At 37.5% G+C, this 21,067-nt stretch overlaps 1 non-coding gene across 1 annotated transcript; it reads right to left on the reverse strand.

Annotated features, from left to right (window-relative positions):
- Positions 1 to 264: 264 nt before the first annotated feature.
- Positions 265 to 390, reverse strand: LOC116071814. Its single transcript, XR_004111176.1, has one exon. It is a non-coding gene; the product is annotated as a small nucleolar RNA SNORA17 (small nucleolar RNA).
- Positions 391 to 21,067: the final 20,677 nt, after the last annotated feature.

Genomic DNA, 21,067 nt, shown 5'->3' on the forward strand with positions numbered 1-21,067 from the left:
AAAGGTCCTCCCAGTCACAGTCTTTTCTCCCTCCCAGGCCTGTGTGGGGAGAGACTGGTGGTCATCTCAGGCTAGCTCCTCAACCAGCCCACTTAAAGTGTCCTCTTGTAAGGGTCATCTGTCTTAGGGCTCACTCCTGCCTGGTGCCCATGGCCCCAGGTGGGGCTCTTCTAGTCCTCAGCTCGCTTTCTATCTGGGAAGCCTATCTAGGCCTGCCTGGCACCTTACTGCTGATTGTCTCAGGCTCCTCTTTTTTTTCAGGGGAATGTTAGGCCACTAATCATTCAGATGGTCAGAGGTCAGAACACTGAGTGTAGGCATAGGCTCACTCCTCTCTGTCACCTACTCTGCACATGTGCCACAGAAGCCTGCAGTGACTCCAGGGACAAGTATGTCTACCATTTTTAAAAGCTAACAAAACATGCATTATAGTGAGGCATATGTGCTTATTCATTTTTACATAAAGGGATAAGTCTTAGCTAAATGCTTGATATTGCAAAATGAGGAAGATCTAACATGTTCCAGAGCTGCTCGGCACTTCAGATTTTATGATCACCAATGTCTTTTCACATAAACACATAGTATAGAATGGCAGAAGGATATTTAAGACCACTTCAGTAGGTTTTGGAGATACTGCTGTAATCTTAAGCCAAAATTCCCTGAATGATTAATGAGTCAAGTCAGCAATTCAAATAACAGTTTTTAAAATGAAACATTCTAACCCAGTCCAACTTGATACCTGCTGATGAATTATGTTAAGAAATATTAAAAGTCTTTCTTTTTCATATTTAAACTATTATGCTTCTGTGAGAACAGAAAATTTTGTGTATATAGTAAACCACTCTAATTTACAGCTTGCAGCACAGTCAAATCTGACCTCAGGCTTTTCAAGTTGAATTTGTTGACTGGTGTGGTGGTATGATGGCATGCAGGGCACAAAGCTGTGTGCCAAAGGGAGCTGCAGTGATGCTCTGCCATATGGCAAGGACAAGGACTCTAGAAATTGCATGGATAAATTAATTTTGAATTAACTTTTCTTTGTTGAAAATTCAAAAAAATTATTGTTGCTGAATATTTCACAATTTCTCACATTCGGACACAGGATCCCAATATGGGATCACAACCCACAGTTAAAAGCACTATGCCCTGGATATAATAAGCCTTGATTACAACTCTCCATACAAAAACCTTCAAGATATATGTCTCCCGGTAAACGACTTCATCTCTCTTTGTAAGAGAGGTAGAGATTACTTGTTAATTTATTATGATGTCTACGGTCTCTTCTTCGGGGTAGCCACTGTCTTTTTTAGTCACTAATCTTTGGGATCATATCACTAATGTTTAAAGGCAAAAGTAGATGGATGTCTCAGATCAGAGAACAAACTTACCATTTCTCTCCTTCTCTTCCCCTTCAGAATTGATCTTGTCTTATGTGGTTGTTAATATTCAACTTCCTCTTACTGTGCAGTATTATAGAAGGGCATCAATCACATCTTTATTATCTATTCTTAAAGTTTTTGCAATCAGCTATAGTTTCTAAGACATAGTAGGAACTTAGTAAATGTCTGTTTATAGTAGGTTATTTTCTTTTAGCTCTTTAAAAAGATAATAAGTATATGACATTGCCTATAAAATACAATGGCACTTTTCTTGATCACACCTATTTCACCATTACCTAATGCCATTTTTAATATGGAGAAGACACATTGGTGTTAATTGGCTTCAGAAGTGAAGATCTCATTTAAATGCCAATGATAGGAAACTCTGCATATTACCAACACTAGTAGAAGTTACCTAATGAGGATCACTACTACAAGCATGTTTATGCTCAGCGTATAAAAATCATTTTCAAATTACCAATGTTATCTTTCTTCAGAATTTCATGCTGACTCCAAAATACAGAAATACTTGTTAAAAAATATCTGTGGGTATTGTGCTACTAACCTGGGGTAAATAAATAATTCACATGCTCAAAACTTGAGAAAATGACAAATCCTTATAAAAGCAATGAAATCATCACCATCCCAAAATTCTGTAATATATTTTAAGGTAAGGGTTGAGGAGGCATCCTTAGGGAGTTTTCTTCACAGGTAAGGCAAAGAAATCCCCTATAAAATTTTCACACCACAGAACTAAATGTTAACTAGCTTCCCAGCTCAGTGGAAACTGTATTCTCCTTTTCACTAGCTAAATATTTCTCTGAAGCTCAAATCATCTTTTCCAAATTCTGCTATGACAGGATGCAGCTTAGTAGGTCTGCTGCCCCTTTCACTCTTCTTCAACCCCATGAGGAATATCTGATCCTTTCCCCCTGAATCTGTTGTGTTTTTTAGACATAGGAAATGCATAGCCCGTCTCATCTAAAAACAATTCTTATTATGAAATTGAAAGACCAAGATATCCTGCTTTAAACAGAGGTTATCTAGTGGGAAATGACACTTGAAAATACAAATAAGTGTCTCATTGTGGAGTTGTTCATGAAATTTGACGCAACAAAATGAGTATTGCTCAGGCTTGTTGTCAGTTATTGGCCATGCTGTGTTTATGTCATGCCTTTCATTATCAGATGAAAGTGAATGACGCTGGAAAAGTTCTAGAATTAGAGCATCATCAACATCAGCAACAAAAGCCATTTAAAACATGATTGATAAAGTAGTAACACTTCAGTGATTTGGTGACTGTATTGGATGAGAGAGTTGGCATTCCTGAATTTAATAAAATGGGTGTGTATTGGGAAAAACATGGGTTCTTTCTTCCTTTGTGCTCTTTCTTTCTTTCTTTCTTTCTTTCTTTCTTTCTTTCTTTCTTTCTTTCTTTCTTTCTTTCTTTCTTTCTTTCTTTTCATAAGGCAAAACCCCCAACAGCTTAACTGAGCAGTGGTGCCTGTAGTCACATACAAACTCACATACAATAAGGTCCTTTTATTAATGTCACACTGAATTTGGAGTAGAGACCTGTATGAAAACCTGATTCACATTTGGTGAATTTTCCATTAATTACTGAAAAGCTGCCAGGTCTGTTATCAATGGAAGGTCTGTATGTTAAATATAAAAACCTATCCTCCATGGATCTTGGCTTATCTAAATACTTGGGTACTTTCTTTTCCCATTTATATTAAATGCTCAGATTGTATAAAAAAAAAAACAAATGGCATGCTTTATCTGTGTTTAAGTACTGTTAATTTTCTTCATGTAAACTATAGAAAAAATATAAAAATTTTCAAGTATTTACTCAAGGCATTTAAAAATAAGATTCACCATGTCTACAGATGTTTAGAGTAGCCTACACAGACATGACAATGCTTTTATATGAAAAAGTGCCAGAATAAATATAATCTTTTATAGAAAGTTCTAGGGGCTGGAGAGATTGCTCAGTACTTAACATTTGTTACTCTCCTGAGGAATCTGCATCCAGCTCCTAACACCCATATGGCTTCTCACAACCATCCATAACTCCAGTACCAAGGGTCTTGATACCCTATTCAGATATCCACAAGTACAAGGCATGTGCATGGTGTCCATAAATAAATGCAGGCAAAACACTCACACATGTAAATATAATGCAGTAATATAATATATTAATATAAAAGTACAGAAAATAAATTTCAGCTTGATATTTATATTAATATTTCATTTAAAATAATTAAATCCCACCAAAGTTCCTTATTACAATGATTAGTCTATACTTTTTAATGAAAATAGATTCTTCTCTCGTATAATACATCATGGCTATAGTTTTAATTTTCTTCACTTCTCCCAATCCCTTCCCCCCACACACAACTCCCCTCTCCTACAGATCCACTTCCTTCCCTCTCTGTTTCACTTCAGAAAGGAGCAGACTTTCAAGAGACAACAACCAAAGATGACAAGCCAGCACTCAGGAGACTGAGGGAGGAGAATAATGAGTTTAAGGTTAATTTGAGCAGTATAGCTAAGCTCGATTTAAATAGACAAACAAACACCACTAAGTCAAACTAAACAAATGCATTTTTTAAATAAAATTAGAACATCATGTAAATGTGTGTATGTATATGTGTAATTTATTTGATCTTGTAACCTCATACTTGAGTAAAAACAGAAAGACTAGAATTAGTTCAAAACATGAATGATGCTTTTGAAGGATTATACTTTGCTCAAATCATAATTGTTGCATATAACCCTAGAGAAGTATTTGGGGAAGAAGTTATCCACATCTCAGAGTTTTTTAAACTATCATTATATTACAGCAGCTATATACTGTTGTATTTACCAGAATGTCAGTTTTCTGGAATGATGCAACATCAGTTGTATTCACTCTGCAAAGGCTGTGGTATTTGTATCCAACCAAGACATAAAGTAAAGTAGCCAGGTCCTCTGCAGAGGCTTTGATGTGTTATGCACCCACCTTTCCTTAGGCTAATTTTATATCCACTAAGGAAGGTTTTGAATTTGCCTGAAATGTAAGTTAATAAAAGTTGATTTCAAATTCTGTACTACTAGCTGATGTCTAATGACACTAATTACCTCTAGTTAAAGCAAGTTCCTGAATCTGTACTGTGGTTAAATGTACCAAGTTTACCAAGAAAGTTGCCCAATGCCAGAGATTTTGCCAACTTAATATCAGCCCCTAAAATTTCTTCTGATTTTACCTTATACTGCTCTCTACAATAATAATGAACAAACTTTCAAAGAAGTTACAATATGTGTCGCAAAGTTAAGAGATAAACAGTCATGTGGTAATTATGGGGTATTTCTTTAAATGTCTTAAGTAGAGAAAACACACAGTAGTTTGATCATTATCTTTAATCATATGCACCATATGTTTACACCAACAGGACTTATAAGAATAAACATTTGGCTCCCAGAAAAGGAGAAGTATGTGATGGGATTGAGATTTGCTACTAAGAGGGAAAGTAATGACTCCCAAGCACTGTATCCTGCAATGTTCTGTAACACAGGAAAGTAAACTCCCAACCCTGTTGTTTGAAGCCAGCCATTCTGATCCAAAAAGTAACTAGAGGCCCATCTCATTTAGAAATATAGACACACATTCTAAATTAAACATTAGAACACAGAAGTCAGCGGTACACTAGAAGAATAATTCACTATGGCCAAGTGGGATTCCATCCAGGATCCGGAAACTGATTCAATATTTCAGAATGCATTAATAATATCTAGCATATTAATAAGTCAAAGAAGGAAAAAACAAATGATGTCTTCAACATATGTTGATGTGGCATTTGAAAAATTTAATTACCCATTGCTGATTCAAGAAGAAAACATCTCTAAAAATAAGAAGAGAAATTCATTTAGATGAAATTATGTATTTCAATTAAAACTTGTATGATGAAGAGAGAGATGCTGTAGGCATTACATGTAATGCCAGAAATACAACATGGATTCCCAACTACTATTTGAAATGTTTGGGACTAACGACATGTGGGGGGTATTGGTATAAAAGCTGAGAAGGCAGTACTCCGTGCATTTGTCTCATGGTGTAGTTGGAGAACCTCCTGAGTGCCAGCCATATTTCTTATGAGGCCCTAACAAGAGAATAATTTGGTAATGCTCCAGAGGTTTACACACAAGTGGGTCAAATGCAGACTCATTTGGAAAAGGAAAAATCATGGCAAAACAGCAGCTGCCCTTTCAAACTTAGCCTAAGTAAACAATCAGTTAGTAAAGATGATTGAATTTAGAACATTTTAGTGAAAGAAAGTTAAAAGCCTCACTGGAAACTATTTTTGATTAATAAATATAAAGCACCTTTTCAGGAGAATGATTGTAATGTTCAATTTCCATTGTCAACTTTATTGGATTGGCTATTAGTGAGGGAACCTTTGGCATTTCTGTCAGGGAGTTTCTGGAAGGAATTAACCAAGAGGAAATCCTACCTCAAATGTGAACAGTACTGCACCATACACTGTGATTGTAGACAGAATTAAAAGAGACCAAAGTGACAAGCAGCATTTCTTTTTAATTTTTTACAATATTTTTAAGTTTCTATATATGTGTACAGTATTTACATAAGTTCCCCTCCTCATTCTTATAACTCCTCCCACTTCCCATAACCTCCATCACTCCTTTTATCCATGACTTTTCTTTTAATTATTATTCTCTCTCTCTCTCTCTCTCTCTCTCTCTCTCTCTCTCTCTCTCTCTTTCTCACACACACACACACACACACACACACTCACACTCACACACACACACACTCATACACACATGCAGACTCACACACACTCATTCACACACACACAGACACACGAATAAATACATAAATACAGTTTGGTGAGCCCATTTAGGTTGTTAATATATTATGTTTTTAGGGCTAATCACATAGTATTGGATAATCAATTAGAGGACCCATCTCCAGAAAAGATTGATTTTACCTCTCTTATTAGTTATTATTTGCCCATAGCTCTTCTAGACATGGTAGTATATGTAATGTATGAACATGTGAGCAAGCATCCTGGTGTTTTTGATGTCATGGCCATTAAAGAACTCCCCCAACCATTCTGTCTCCACCATGATGGGTTGTATCCTGAAATTGTGAGCCTGTTTGGGTACAGCCAGGATAAAAGTAACCCCTTTCTGACCTGTGATGGGAATGTACTATTTTATATGGTATTTAAAATACTTCTTGCAGCTTTCAGATCCATAATACATTGTTATTCACTGGAGTCACGAAGTTGTACAATAGCTCTCATGAACTTGTGTATCCTTTAATCTCCCAGTCCTTTGCCCATGCTGGGACCATACAATATATACTTTTCTTCTATGAGTTCAACTGTGCATATTTCACATGTAGATGAGATCACATGTGTTTGTCTTTCTGTGTGTCACTTACTTAATGTTCTCCATGCTGTGGTATGTGGTAAATAACAAAATTTCTGTTCTTTTCAGTCTGAATAGTTTTCTGTTTTGTCAATACGCTCCATTACTATTTAATGTTTCCGCACCAACAAAGAAAACCTTAAAATATCATCAACAAGTACATTCTCAACGTGTATCACATAAAAGAATGTAATTATAGCCTCCAGCAAAAGTACATCTTATATACTAATATGATAATGGAGAGAGAAAAACATTTTTTTTCAAAAGAAGAAAGGCACACAACTCATAAATACCCATGTGTAAATAAAATATGTTCAGTTTCACTAAACAAAACCTAAATGACTAGGAGTTGTAAAAATTGGTAAGAGATAATCTGCTACTAACTAGAATGAGTGGAATAGTTGGGGATTCTGATATTCACTGTTTAGGTTACACATTAATTCAATATAAACATTTGAAGAAAAACTCTCAACATATATAAATGTTTTAATTCCTAATACTCTTTCAAATATCATTATATAATTCATTTTAGCAGTGCTTCAAGGCAGTGCATATATATGCTTGAAAATAAAAGTATGTGTCTCTTTTAAAGCCAGACATTATGGAAATATTAAATTTTCATGACTAGAGAGTGTGAAAAAATTGTCCTACAATAAATATTGCGAAGTAGTATGTGGTGGCTAAACCCAATAAGGTCTTTAAAGCCAGTTTTTAAAAATGGACACAATAAACTTTTGAGTGAAAGGTGACAATTTAGTTTCTAAAGTATGACTGATCACATTACTATTCAGAAGAAGGTACATATATAGAGAGTATGATATGTCTTCATGTATATCCATCTCTAATGGGTCAAGTTTTCCAATATTTTTAATCCTTTTATTATTAAGTATACTTAATTGGTTGATTAAGTATACTTAAATCATTAAATTATACATATCAATGTTGCACTGAATGCTTTGGTTCATGCACACATTAAGTAATGTTTAAGTCATAATGTGTAACCTTTAAAATAAAATAAAATTCAATAAAACCCTATATAGTTATTATTATAATAAAATATCTTAAGATGTAACAACTTTTTTCTTGAGAATGAATCTATCAAATACTGGCTTCCAATTATCTTTGAGAAAAGGTTTTTTTTTTCATATATAGTGGTGTGGTGAAATTCTAGCAAAAGCTAACTTTATGAACAAGTTAATAATGCACATTGTGAATTATTTATATGCACCTTGAAGCTTTAAGGCAGAGAGGGCAGCTCTGAATTTCTCTCCTGTTCAGAACATAATCCTCCCACAGACTGTGATCTTCTCCATGTCAATGAGCTCCACAGAGCAGAGTGTGTGTTAGTTAGAGTTCAGGTCTTAACTGTGCTAGGTGCTCTTGTTGTCACCTTCTATAGGTTGATCGAGAAAAAGTGAATTCAACTGACCAAAGTTTAGTCATTCTTGGGTTCATTCGTGATCTAGCAGAGGAAAGGATATACTTAGGGACATTGCAAGAAGAATTATTATTTAAAGATGTCTTCTCCCTGTAACCCCACACCCTTCTCTCAGGAAATTTGGTATTTGGGAAGATCTGAGATTTGATCCTACAGTCCCTTTAATCCCATTGCTGTCCTATTGGTTTCTATTCTGTTTTCAAGTTGTCATCTGACTAATTGTTGTTGGAGGTTGGACTGAGGTAAACTGGTGTTGTGAGGTAGGGGTTGGGCTGGAGAGGACTCGTGTTTCTTTTGCCTAGTTTCCAAAGGGAGTGGACTACAATAGATGCAGTAGCGCAACTCATTCCTGCTTTTCTATAGTTTTCCTGCTCTGCCCTGTGCCTCAGATGGGGCTCACAGTGGACCAGAAGGCACCCACAACAATTATAGGCTCTTACAAACAATTTGCCTTCCTTCTAACTACTACTATGGATGTGTGTCTAAAGTATATGATGTCTTTTTTTTTCTAAGGTGTGACTCAAGTTCATCATGTTGTGATTTGTCTGTGTGCTGGACAGTTATCGGAATAAAGCATTTGTTAAAAATGTTTTCTAAATATTCTCATAGATCATTCATTTGTCAACAATTTGGCACATTGGTTGAATCCTGTCTGGCAGGTGTACACAGCATTGACTTGAATTATTTCCTTCCTAAACCTGTTACCAGCACTTTGAAAGGGTAAGAACCATTACTCCATGTCTCACCCATTCCCTGTAATTCAAAATCTCATTCTTCTCAGAGGAATGACCCTGTCTTCCACAGGCTCGAAGAAAAATTGTGCTTCAAATGTGTCAAGACACATTAAAGTCTCTGGCAGACAATAAAGAAGCCAGACTCAAGCATAAGCATGGCTTAGCATTTTGCCATGTAGCTTCTTCATATTCCTAGGTTGGAAAACTAACCCACTGGTGGAACAGTGTGCTTTAAGGATGAAAAAGATAAAGACAGGAATTCTATTTTTGTAGTACATGTTGTTGTTGTGACCACACAGCATGTATGGCTGAACATCACTAGTTCCTAATAAACATTTAAATATTGCAAGGTCTCCTTTGATTTTATCTTGGGTGGCCTGAAAACCTTAAGTGACAGAGATCTAATGTGAAATAACACTTGCCTGGTCAAATTTCCTCTTTTCTTCCCATTTCCTCACCTGAAAATGTGACTGATATTTTAGTGCAGAGATCACTAGGTGGATAAATCTCAAAGAAAGAATGACACGGCCGAACGGCTGAGGCTCATATGAGCTTTGTCTCTGATTGCTGAAGATTCCCCTAGATTATTGTAACTTTTATATTGAAACAAAACCTACCAGGAAATGAGAATAGGCTCACTCCAAATGTAGCATAATGATACTGAAGGAGTAACAAGCATGGCTACAGAATGGAGTTTTAGGTACATGTAACTTTCTAGACCCTCACAATTGAAGCAGCAACAACAAAAATTATGACATCTAAAGGTCAAAATCCCAAAGTCACACTTAGCAGGTATGGTTTCTCGAGACATTATCTTCTTTGCTCAGTTTTCTGAGCCACCTTGTGGCTCTGCATCAGTGTGTGTGTGTGTGTGTGTGTGTGTGTGTGTGTATATGTGTATGTGTGTGTGTATATGTGTATATGTATGTGTGTATATGTGTATGTGTGTTTGTGTATGTGTGTATATGTGTGTATATGTGTGTGTTTGTGTGTGTATATGTGTGTATATGTGTGTATGTGTGTATGTGTGTATATGTGTGTATATGTGTATGTGTGTGTATATGTGTGTGTATGTGTGTGTATGTGTGTGTGTCTGTGTGTATGTGTGTGTATGTGTGTGTGTTTGTGTGTGTGTATGTGTGTGTGTGTGTTTGTGTGTATGTATATGTGTGTGTGTCTGTGTGTATGTGTGTGTGTATGTGTGTGTGTTTGTGTGTGTTTGTGTGTGTGTGTTTGTGTGTGTGTATATGTGTGTGTGTGTTTGTGTGTGTGTGTCTGTGTGTCTGTGTGTGTGTGTATATGCGTGTGTGTGTGTTTGTGTGTGTGTATCTGTGTGTCTGTGTGTGTGTATGTGTGTGTATATGTTTGTGTGTGTATGTGTGTGTATGTGTATGTGTCTGTGTGTATGTGTGTGTATGTGTGTGTGTTTGTGTGTGTGTATGTGTGTGTGTCTGTGTATATGTGTGTGTGTGTTTGTGTGTGTGTATATGTGTGTGTGTTTGTGTGTGTGTGTCTGTGTGTATGTGTGTGTGTATGTGTCTGTGTGTGTGTATGTGTGTGTGTGTGTTTGTGTGTGTGTGTATATGTGTATGTATTCCTGATATTTCTATTAGAGTATTAGTCTTCCTGCTTATGTCTCCCTCTATCCTAACACCTCCATTTTAATGCACTTATATCTTTAAAATACCTTAGCTCCATCATATATCTCTGGGCTATCCAGCCTGGGCATCCAGACAGTGTCAGAGATGGGCTCTCTCTTATAGCATGGGTTTCAAACTGGACCAGTCATTGGTTAACCAGTATCACAATTTCTCTGCTACCATTACCCCAGCACATCCTGTAGGAATAACAAACTGTAGGTCCAAGGTTTTGTGTTTGGGTTGGTGTCCCAAACCCCAAAATGGAAATCTTGCCTGATTACAGGAAATGGCTGGTTCAGGCTCTGTATCTTCCATTGCTAGGAGTCTTAGCTAGGATTACTCCCAATAATTCCTGGGCGTTTTCATTGCCAAACTCGACTGGCAAAAAAAAAAGAAAGAATCAATGAAATGATTCTTAACACTACTCTGCTATACTCCTAGATTAGTGCCTAGCTCAATAGTCATCACAGAGGCTTCACCCAGCCGCGGATGGAAACAGATGCAGAGACCCACAGCCAGACAGTTAGGTGGAGCTTGGGGAATCATGAAAAAGAGGGCAAAGAGGGAGAACAAGCATTGTAGGAGCCAGAGGGGTCAAGGATACCACAAGAAAAACCACAAAATAAACTCACCTGGGTCCTTAGGTGCTTGCTCACAGAGATGTAACTACAAATGAGGAAGCCTTCACTGGGTTGACCCAGGCCCTCTGCACAAATGTTACAGTTGTGTAGTGTGGTCTTCTTGTGGAACATCTAACAGTGGGATCAGGGGTTGTCTCTGACTCAGTTGCCTTCCTTTGGGCCCCTTTCCTTCTACTTGGTTGCATTGTCTGGCCTTAATAGGAGAGGAGGTACCTAGCCTTACTGAAACTCGATATGCCAAAGCTGCTTACTATCCTTGGGAGCACTGCCTTTTTCTGAAGAGAAACTGAGGAGGAATGGTTGATCATAGGATGGGAAGCTGGAAAGTAAGAGGGAGTGAAAACTGTGATTAGGATATAAAACAAATACAAAAAAATGCCTAAAATGATAATAAAAATACCTTTATCTCTAAACAATGTTACATTTTGTGTGTTGTGACTTGAGTACATGAATCTTGGTGCAGAGTACTTCAGTCAATGTAGAGACAAGTAAAAAGTATGTAGCAATCAAGTGAATTTAAACAATACAGAGTAGATATAGTAACATCTAGAGAAACTATAGAGATGAGGGCTGTCAAATGGAGAAGAAACTGTCATTGGCCATAATAATGGCTGCTCCACATGTTGTGAACCTGGGGAATCTCTTCCCTTCTCAGAATTATGATAGATCTTTTATTAGAATAAAAAATGGATACAGAAACAAGCAACTATTGAATGAAATATAAAATCTACATGAGTAGATATTGTCAAAAGTGTAATCTAAAAAAATTAAAGCATTTTTATAGCCTAACCTTCTCTCAGAAAATTCCCTTGAGGTGGTAAAAGTTGAAAAATATTTTGTGGAAAGGAAGAACTCTGTAGAAGGGAAAACACATTGTCCATGAAGAATGGTCTGTATTTCTAGAAAGTATAGTGTTTGAGTGAAGAAAAGTTGAGCTCTCATTATCTGGATTTGTTTTTCAGTACTGGGGATTAAACCCAGGGCATCATGCATGCTAGATAAACACTTTTGCCTCTGAGCTAAATCCTCATCCCATGATTTCACTATGTGGAATCAGTAGGTTAAACACACACACACACCACACCCACACCCACACAGAAAGAGAGAGAGAGAGAGAGAGAGAGAGAGAGAGAGAGAGAGAGAGAGAGAGAGAGGTGGGAAGAGGGAGAGGGAGAAAGAGAAAGAGAATGAGAAAGGAAGAAATTATAAGGAACATTTATTGCCCTCATCCATGTTTATGCATATGCACATGCGTGTGTGTGTGTGTGTGTGTGTATGTGTGTGTGTGTGTTTGTATATGGTTGTGTTCATAGGCCTTTCCAAATGCCTAGACAACAGTGCATTGTTTCATCTGCAAGACTACTCTGTGGAATACTGATTTTTATTCTTACAACCTTTGTAGATTTCTACCTAGATTTTCTTTCTTTCAACTTCACTCTTCATTACCCTTGTTAAACACCAGCTAGCCACACAATAGAGGTCACAGTACCCACTCTTTCTTACACTCAGCTTTTCCCATCCTGTCCCTGTCACCACAACAAAAGGACCCTTTCTTGCATATTTTTGATACTTTCCCATATCTTTTCCACTTCTGCATTCTATGAACCCTTTATAGTGCCAAAAATGGACTCTGAGTAGCTGTCTAGATCTTATTATAAAAGAGACGTTGTAGGTAGACTGTTTAAAACACTCAGACTTTCAGTCTCCTTTTTGTTGAAATACCAACACAACAATTCAGAATTTTTATTACCAGAGATGGACTCCACACCCTGTTGGATTTGGGCTGGCCTTAGACTTGCTCTGCAAGTGACAGGAAAGATAGTTTGAAAGTTCCCACTTTTAAACTGCAGTAGCGCCTTACCTATTCTAGTTCTGAATTCTGACTACACATGGATGGATTAGTTATGAAAAGTTTTGCAGACATGAACAGTATTAGTTCATGGTAGACTTGGACTCGGATGAACCAACTAATGAAACAGAGAACACATGACTGACTCTCAGACTCACAAATCTAAAGAAAATCATGTTGAGGTGATGGTTCATGGTGCATCCAAAGCTCACCAGAAAAATGGGAAGTCTGTGAAGTTTCCTTCCCTTCATTTTTATAGAAAGACTTTAAAATATGTTGAATCAAGTCTCATATCAATGCATTCCTACTTAAAGGTTAGATGATACCATAGTAACCCATAAGTGTTTTAAATTCCTTATGAAAATACAATCGCATCTAGATTCTATATTGTTGACCTTGTACGAGTCCAAACTGGAATGTCCAGACATGTGTTATTTTTACTTAACACCACTCCTGCCCGTATCCCCTGTGGGTTCAGATATGAAAAGGGTCTGGCAGGGCCCAGGATCCAGAAAATGTTCATTTTCTTGATGCTGTCAAGGAGAGAACATTGGCTTGGTCCCATTGCTGCTTTGGGGTCACAGCCAACCTGGGAATGAACAGCTGTTGTTATTCAGAAAAATTCAGACAATATTTTGGAAGACTTTATTCAGGGAAAATTAAGAAGAAAATGGTGAGAGAAAAACTAAATGAAAACAATTTTACAGCAAAAAAGAACATTGGGTGTTTCAGGAAGTGTTTGATATACCTTATAAAATAATCCAGAGGGTTAAAAACAAACACGATAATAGTGTCTCCACTAAGGTATTTAAAAGGCACAGTGATGGAAGGAAAGAGTGTGGGACCTGGAGTCAAGAGAAACAGATGTGGGATCGGCCAGAGCTTCAGCTTTCCTGTACCTTTGTGCATATAGAGAGGAATGGCTTCCAGCTCTTTATGGATGCTTGACAAATTATTTCAAACACATTTGTGCTTAGCATATAAACTGATAGAGGCAATGTCATGCATCTTAGTTTTTCTTTATACCTAAAGCCATAGTTCTCAGGTTTTAGGCATCCCAGAGAACCGAAGCAGGTAGAAGCAACCAGCTGCCACCTAGTAAGCTTGACATGGAAGAGACTTTACTTAATTTACTTAATTTAGAATATTATTTGTATTTAAAATGGCATTCTATTAACATATAATAGCTTCTTATTGTCGAAATGAGTTAGATATGTACAGTAATTCAGTGTTAATTTTTACTATTTTAAGTACTAAAAAGGATAGCCTATGCACAAACATTTTATAGAGTTCTTAATGTTTTAAGATGAAAATGGAAAATATAGATGAAAAACATTCAAGGCCTGCTATGAAGAAAATTGAGCTGTGTATTATATTTACTTTTTAGACTGAGAAAGTAATTAGAAATGAATTTTTTTTGTTGTTGGATGAATATACTGGTTTAGAATGGAAGAAATTTCAAACTCAAAGTTCCCTTTACATTTTAATTTAATTTTCCCCAGTGAGGTATACATTTTAAAAATTTATTGCTAAAGTTTAAATATAATAAAACATTTTATTTTTATTAGCATACATTAATTGCACAAAATAATGGGTTTATTATAAAATATTCTTGAAAGTGTAGAGCTCTCTGAATTTTAACAAAGTATTGATTCATATAACTATTATACAAATCAGAATAAAAATAGTTTCATTACTTCAGCCAATGCCCCTATGCTAATCTCCCATGGGCTCTTTGTCTGTTTTGTGTTGCTGCGACAAAATACCTACTGTGTGTGTTCTATAAAGCAAAGGAAGGTTTGTTGGCTTAGAGTTTGGAAACCAGCATACACAGGCTGAGGAAACCACATCTGCTAAGGACTTCCCACCATGCCATAACATGGTGAGTGAAGTCATGTGATGAGAATGCTTTTTAGGGTAATGGGGGTTTATAAGAATGGTCAGGGAAGATAACAAACTTGCTTATAATAATCCCTGTGAGTACCAGTCTCATCTGAGAGATTAAAAACACTCCCAAGAAAGTATTGTTTTCTTCCAAAGACTAGTAATCTCAATGAATTAATCATTTCCAAGAGGTCTCATCTCTTAAAGGTTCTAATAAATACCCTTCAAGTATTGTCACATCAGAGATCACCCTCTAGCCCTATCAGACTCTGGGCCCAAATTACACAGAGGTGGTCAAACACCAACCAGCACTAAAATTTGCTTTTCCTACGTTGGTTATAAAAACTGGAACACATAGAATGTAACCTTTAACCTTTTACCCAGCATCATGGAGCTGGTGTTCGGGAACCGTGTCTTGCGAGTTCATTCCTTTTTATCAGGAGCACTGTTCTATTATTTGAATGCATCGTTATATGTTTTCCCGCTTGCTGGTTAAAGGATATTGTTCGTGTTTCCAATTTGAGCTTTTTATACGTAGCATAACATTTTTAATGCTCCAAAACACTTTATAAAGCCCTAACTTCTTCCTGTTCTCACAGGCTTTAGGGGATAGTAATGTTCTTGTTCGAGCTGCATGAGGAATGTGTGGTCACATTTCAGCATGGCTCTGCTTCCGGATGTCTAGGTTGCCCAACATACTTTAATATATCTGTTTCATCTGCATATCTTTCAGTAAATCCTTGAGCTCCATCTTCTACCCACTTTAAAAACTGACTGTTTTTTTTTGTTCATATCCTAGTTGTTTGCATATTCAGAATGAAAATGATATCCCACATACGTGACTTATATGTTTCTGCCCAGTCTCTACCTTACCTTTTCCTTCTCTCAAAAGTATGACTGAGTAGAGTTTTGAAACTGGACAGTCTGTTCATTAAGGGTTTTTAAATTTTGGATTACTTATATTTCTGCTACCGGGTTTAAGAAAGTTTATTCAACCCAAACACATGATCTTTTTTGTAAAAAATATTTTCACTTACCTAAAGAGATTGCTCAGCTGAAGGTTTACAATCAAAATGTAAAGAGTTTGGATCTCAAAACCAATGCCAAAGCCTACCTGCCCAGATTCTAAGTTAAACATAAATAAATGAATAATAATTAAAATATTGTATGTTTATCATTTACATCTGTGATATAATTTGTTTGTTTTCATATAAGGCTGAAAATAAAACTCAATTATATTTTCCTCTGACATACAACTCTTTTTAGACACTCTTGTTCAAAATGACTATTCCATCATAAATAGATTTCCTTTGTAACTAACTGATTATATGTGTGCAGTCCCTTATGCTCACTGGTCTATTATCATATTACATTGACAGTTACTGAGCTTTTATTATATATCTTAAAATTGAGTAATTTGACTTTCGTCAAGTTTTCTACAACATACTTCTATCTCTGCAAATCGTATTGAATGCAGAGAAATTATTTATTATTATTTATTCCCTTTACATCCTGATTGCTATTGCCCCCTTTCTTGGTTCTCCCTCCCAGAGCCACCCATCCCCCCTTCTCCTCTGAGAGAGTTGGAGCTCCCCTGGATATCCCTCCCCATGCTGGCACATCAAATCTCCAACACAGAGAAATTTTATGTCTTTAAAACATCTTTGGATTTTTTCCTTTCTTATTGCAATATCCTGGTTTCTATTTTAATAAAGTCATGACTGGTAGCAGCAGAACACTTTCCTCATTTTCTGGTTTTGGGATGAAATCAACAAATAGTATGGCAGTGTGCCCTATATCCATTATCAGGCCACAAAATTTCTCCTTGATTCCTAACATTCTGGATAAAACTTGGAATGTTGTCAAATATATTTTCTTAATCTGTGCTCATGTTGTTTTTCTTCCAAATAATGCTTCTTTTTTTCAGTGTGGGAACAGTTTTGCTCTCCTAGGCTTTATCTATTTTATCCTTATTAAGTATTTCTGGAATTTGTTTACATTTAGAAGAAGAGTTTTGTTTCTCTGCTAGTGAAAGATATCGCTTTACGATCTTCCTACCTTGTGTTATTGTCATCTAATTTCACCAAGGGAAGGTTGACCTCACAAAAAGGAACTGCGCACTCTTCCATTAACTTCTGTTTTCTGTTAGAGTGTGGATGAAGCTTCGATTGCTGTTTCTTCAAATGTTTGATAGACTTCTCCCCAGATACCAGCAGGACTTGAAGGCTTCTGTTTTGGAAGGTTTTAAAATTTTAAATCAACTACATGATAAGCATAAGGCTATTTAGTTTATTTAAATAGATAAATCTATGTCTTTTACCACATTTTCAAAAGTTTCCATGGTTCATTATCAAGTGTTTATCAGAAACAATACATTTTCCTGTTACTGAGTATCTATTGACACAAATCTTAAAACTTTTTACATTGTATCTCAAGTCCTTCTCCCTAATCTGATGCCTTTAGGTATCCACTTTCAGGTTTCAAGTTCAGTAACTTCTTGCTTTTCATTTCCATTTTTCTGATGAGTCAATGCAACAAGTTTCAGTTTTTGAATACAAATAATTTCAAGCTCTAAAAACCTCTGCTGCTTATTTCTGCCTAATATTTCATTGATGAGACTCCTTTTATTCATTTAACTAATATCTGGCTTTTCAGGTAATTCTTAGAAGACTTGCTTTAAAGTTTGGTTTAAATATCCCAAACTCTGTACTATCTAAGTGTGGTAGTTTGAATATGCTTGGCCCAGGGAGCTGCACTATTTGGAGGTGTGGCCTTGTTGGAGTATGTATGTCACTGTGGGTATAGGTTGTAAGACCTTCATCCTATCTGCCTGGAAGCCAGTATTCTCCTATCTGCCTTCAAATGAAGATGTAGTACTCTCAGCTCCTAAACTATGCCTGCCATGCTCCTGCCTTGATGATAATGGACTGAATCTCTGAACCTGTAAGCCAGCCTCAATTAAGTGCTGCTCTTATAAGAGTTGCCTTGGTCATGGTGTCTGTTCATAGCAGTAAAATCCTAAGACAATTAGCACTGACATCTGTGTATTGTCTTCCACATAAATGAGTGTCTTCCTGCTACTTCATATGCCACGCAAGTTTGGACAAGAGCCTGGTGTGCATGTTATGCTATGATTCTCTTGGTATTGCTTATGTTATGCCTTCTAGAGATGTTCATGTTCCCATTCTATCACTCAACTGACCCCATTTTTTTCAGGTTGACCAACAGACCTGATAGAAGTAGGTGGTCTCAAGCAACCCTCCAACTTTCTATTTTGCTAGTGCTAACTGGCTTTGCTCTGTGCTTGCAAGCAATAGCATCATGACTTCTGGGTGGTGGCGATCCTGTCATTTCTCAAAATTGATATTATGCTTTTCCTTTAAAGGCATAAGCATCCACCTTGCAGTTCATGTTAACTCTGGTGCCTCTCCTGACTGCTTACTGTCTGTCATCTCCCTAGCCTTTTTGTGGCTGGGAATTCCACTCTTCAGTTCAGACAGGAAGCCTCAATTCTAGGTTCCTTTCATGCGTTTGTTTTTCCAACTCTCTCCAATTGCTGAGCCAAACTGCAGTAGGAAAATAAGAAAGTAAACATGGAAACAGCAGGTGCTTACCCACAAAGTCCAATTGCTGCAAAGGAACCAGTCCCACAGGAAGACTTCTCTTCAGCACTGTTGCCACCGCTGCTGCTGTGGCAGCCACTGTCATTGCCACCAGCACTGTGTTGACTTGAAACTGGACATAGGAGTGGAGGAGCAGAGAGGAAGGTGTGGGAAAAGGAACAGTGAGAGGATAAGGGATTTCTGCCTTTGTGTGAGCATGTCTATCATCTTCCTAGCCAGAACCCAAAGCTTTGTCCTAAACTTTGGCCTGTCTTTGAGAATCTCTACTTCTGAGTTTTGTGCCACAGCAAGTCAGGTCTAAAGATAACAGAGGAGAAAATAGTGCAATCCACTGATGATTCAGTGACATTTGGAGTCCTTCCCTTCTCCCATCTTCTTGCTGCTGCTTGCTTCTGAGAAACTTCAGATGCTTGCCCATGTATTCTGCCCATGACTTCTTGAATGAAAGGAACAGACAGTGCAAAGTTTGCACTCAATCTTATCTGAAACCAGAATTTAAAAAGTGGATCACTTTTAAAATTTTTTTTTTCTAATCTCCGAAGAGATAAAATGAGAATATGAGAGCTATTCAGAGCAGGCGCTATGATTCAGTACTGTGACTTCTGTCTCTGTGGTCTTTGCTTCCTTCTGTTTGTTGGCTTTTTAATTAATTTATTTACTTACATCCCAAATGCTACTCCTCCTCCAGGTCCCCCATCACAAAGACCCTCTTCCCATTGATCCTCCCTTTTTTACTCTAAGTGAATAGGGTCCCCTGGGTATCCTCTCACTCTGGCAGCGTTAGGTGCAGACTCTCCCACTGAGGCCAGACCAGGCAATCCTGTTGAGGAACAAATCCCACAGTCAGGCTATAGTTCTAGGGACAGCCCCTGCTCCAGTTGATGGGGGCCCACATGGAGACTGAGCTGGACATCTGCTACATATGTGCCAGGGACCTCAGTTCAGCCTGTGTATGCTCTTTGGTTGGTGGCTCAGTCTCCTAGGGGTCCAGGTTAGTTGACTTTGTTGGTCCTTCTGTGGAGTTCCTCTTACCTTCAGGGCCTTCAATCTTTTCTCCAACTCTTCCGTAAGAGTCCCTGACCTTTGCCAATGTTTGGCTGTGGATGTCTGCATTGTCTCAGTCAGCTGCTGGATAGAGCCTCTCAGAGGGCAGTTATGCTAGCCTCCTGTCTGCAAACATAAAAGAGTATCATTAATAATGTCAGGGATTGGTTCTTGCCCATAAGATGGGTCCCAAGTTTGGCTAGTTATTATTTGGCCATTCTTTCAGTCTCCGTTCCAACTTTGTTCCTGCATTTCTTTTAAAGAGGACAAATTTTGGGTAGAAATATTTGTGGGTGGGTTGGTGTCCTTATCCCTCCACTGGAATATTGGCTACAAGAGGTAGTCTCTTCAAGTTCCATGTTCCCTCTATTATGAGTCTTGGTTAAGATCACCCTCTTGACTCCTGAAATCCTCCCCAGTCCCAAGTCTCTGGGACTGGCCTTTTGCTTCTTAATAATGGCATTGGATCAGAGGAGCTACCTTGTCCTCAACCAGGAGATTATTCTCTACTTTATTTCCTCTAGTAGTTTTTGAGTTATATTTGGAATGTTCAGGTACAATTGCATTAAAAGTTAATTGTATTGGGGTAATGGTGGCATTTGCCTTTAATCCCATCACTCTGGAGGCAGAGGCAGGCAGATCTCTCATTTCAAGGGTAGGCTGGATTACAAAGCAAGTTCCAGGACACCCATGGATACACAGAGAAGCCCTATCCCAAACAAACAAACAAACAAAACAAAAACAAAAAAAACAAACAAAAAACAATAAAAGTTGATAGTAAAAGAAAGAAATGCTGAAGAAAACTATGTGGGTTATTTGGTCTTTACCGAAGAACCACTGTGTTAATACACATGTTCAGCCTGAAGCCTTGGAGCTACATAAGTCTTCTGTTGCTGACTATAGCTGTGAACATGATCCAACACACCTTACCTAAATGTTATGAGGAAATCTTGGTGATTGTTTTGTAACTCAATTGCATGGTCCTCAAGTCTGAATGTTTTAGAGGACAATGTCATGCCTTTCCCAAAGGTTGCACTGAGATCTGAGCTCCAGTTTGGTGATTATCACAAGCTTGACTTAGGCTACCTCCTACTAACATTCCAGCTTGCATTTACATTTGGAGATGGTAATATGTCTTTTGGAGAATCAGCCCTCAAGAGCAAGGGACATCTTATCAATAGGACATCAGTGACATGTCCAGGAATGCTGCCAGTTACTGGGTCTTCACACTGCAATGGTATTAACTTGCACTGTTACTTGGATCGATCACTGGGCAGTGAGCAAGTCTGATCCTACCACTAAGGAGCACGAGCCAGGAGGATCATGAACTCAAGGTAAGCCTGAACTGCAAAATAAGGCCTTCCAAAATACAAAGACCCAAAATAATAACAACAAAACT

The sequence above is a fragment of the Mastomys coucha genome, unplaced genomic scaffold (assembly GCF_008632895.1).
Source record: "Mastomys coucha isolate ucsf_1 unplaced genomic scaffold, UCSF_Mcou_1 pScaffold22, whole genome shotgun sequence".
Taxonomy (NCBI): domain Eukaryota; kingdom Metazoa; phylum Chordata; class Mammalia; order Rodentia; family Muridae; genus Mastomys; species Mastomys coucha.